The 2,144-nt window shown below is 35.2% G+C and overlaps 1 long non-coding RNA gene across 1 annotated transcript; it reads right to left on the reverse strand.

Annotated features, from left to right (window-relative positions):
* Positions 1-473: 473 nt before the first annotated feature.
* LOC311120819 lies at positions 474-1,636 on the reverse strand. The gene is made up of 2 exons (XR_014612190.1): positions 1,558-1,636; positions 474-839 (listed from the first exon to the last, which is right to left on the reverse strand). It is a non-coding gene; the product is annotated as an uncharacterized lncRNA (long non-coding RNA).
* Between the last annotated feature and the right edge of the window lie 508 nt (positions 1,637-2,144).

Genomic DNA, 2,144 nt, shown 5'->3' on the forward strand with positions numbered 1-2,144 from the left:
AAATGGCACCATGCAGGGTTCTATATGGAACCATTTTGGTTCAGGGAAGAAGAACCTCTAGAGTTCTGATCAAAGAACCCTATAAAAGGTTTCTATATAGAACTTTTAGTGGTTCCATATAATAAGCAAGCGATAGAACCCTTTTTGGTTTAAACAGGAGTGAAGAGTGTGTTGATTTGACGGTAGTATTGTCAAAATTCCGCTTGTAACAACGATCAGAATTAGTAAAAACAATAAGGTTCTGCATGACATCATATTAGACAATAACTAAGAGTAGGCTAAATGATTGTGTCATGCAAAACTTCTATAGATGTGTGTGTGTATGATGGTAAAGATGTGTGTGTGTGTGTGTGTGTGTGTATGTGTGTGTGTGTGTGTGTGTGTGTGTGTGTGTGTGTGTGTGTGTGTGTGTGTCTCTGTGTGTGTGTGTGTGTGTGTGCTGGTGAGACAACCACATATCACAGTCAAATATACAGGATACAAACATTTCATTCCAGCTATATAGCGTTTTGCTAAACAAAAATTCATACACAAAAATCTATTAATTAAAATCTTAGAACAACAATATTTGACAGACACATGAAGGTACCCATAAGCAATCATTTCTGATGTAAAATAACAAACGTGAAAAATTGTGGATATAACGTTTTAGAAATAAACTCTTTATAAATTCTTAAACAACATTGTCATCTCACCTCTTAGTTTTGGTGTCATGTCCCCCAGAGAGACTCATTTTAGAGGCAGAGCCCCCCTCCTCTCTCTCTCCAGAGAGACTCATTTTAGAGGCAGGGCCCCCCTCCTCTCTCTCCCCAGAGAGACTCATTTTAGAGCACTGACCCCTAAACAGAGATCCAGCATGTTGGTTGTGGTTAACACAGTGACAACTAATTATTGAAGGTCAATTGTTCTATTTTATTCATTATCTCTTAGAAATCAAACATTTACTAACAGATACGTCCAAACGGTCAGGAGATTTAATGCAATCACATCAACACGTAGTCATGACTGATATTTTTAACCTTTTCTCCATGTAGTGGAACTATTAATAATAATAATAATAATAATAATAATAATAATAATAATAATATTAATGTCCCACTTTCTCTTGTAATAATTTCACTCATTCTAGCTTTGTTCAACAGGTCTGATATGATTATGATATTATTTAATTTAATTCATAATATCAATGTTAAGAAAAGTACGTTCAGGTTTTATACCAAATTACACAGGAAGCAGGAGCTCATTGTAATTTAGAAAACAACAAATGTTCTGATATTCTGAAAGATGATTTAGAACTATGATACATTAAAATTTTTACAAATGGTAAAATAACCACGATATACGAATCCTATAATACGAGATATGAACAATATGTTTTTGAATTTGACTTGCCTACGCCCAGTTAGCGCCATTTTGTATGATTGAACTGTCACGTACCTGTCCCAGGTGAAATGGACTGTTAGATCTGAGTGTTTTACTGTCATTCTCTATACTATAATAACATCATATATTTAATTTCCCTACACACTTTACAATAATCCCTTGGAAGATTCTTACCTTGTAGCCTGTATTCACAACCAGAACATGTCAAGTCATTGAGATATTTTCCGTTGTGCTGAGAGAGCACCTTCCTGATGACAAGTGACTCTGTATCTATGTTCTAGGTACAGTTGATCTTTGGATGCAATAATATCTGGTCAAAGTCTAGTGGCACAACACCATAGTATAGCATTAACATAACAGTAGTTTAACCTTTGGCCAGTACAGGCCATGGCAGTCTATAAAATGTAGAATCATTATGAGGGATCCAGTTTCAACATATCTTTAACTTTGAACCATAAAGTGGGGTCCCAAATTATTAAATTAAATGATTTTATACTAATACAATTGCTCAGAGAAAGAGATGTTGTTTAAGAAGTAATTCTTTTTTTCTCAAAAAGGTGGGGGTCAAAATTGGCTCTCGCTTTCAATACCTCCCTTGCGAGGATAACGGCACTGAGCCTTTTTCTAAAATGTTTTCTGAGTTGGAGTGATCTTAGACCATTTCTCCATACAGAATCCTTCCAAATGACTGACTACAGGAAGGTAAAGGTAAAACTAAACACACAATAAAGCAACAAATCTCCCTAATTGACAGGAGGCTT

This window comes from Coregonus lavaretus (genome assembly GCF_964263955.1).
Source record: "Coregonus lavaretus genome assembly, contig: HAP1_SCAFFOLD_2542, whole genome shotgun sequence".
NCBI lineage: Eukaryota > Metazoa > Chordata > Actinopteri > Salmoniformes > Salmonidae > Coregonus > Coregonus lavaretus.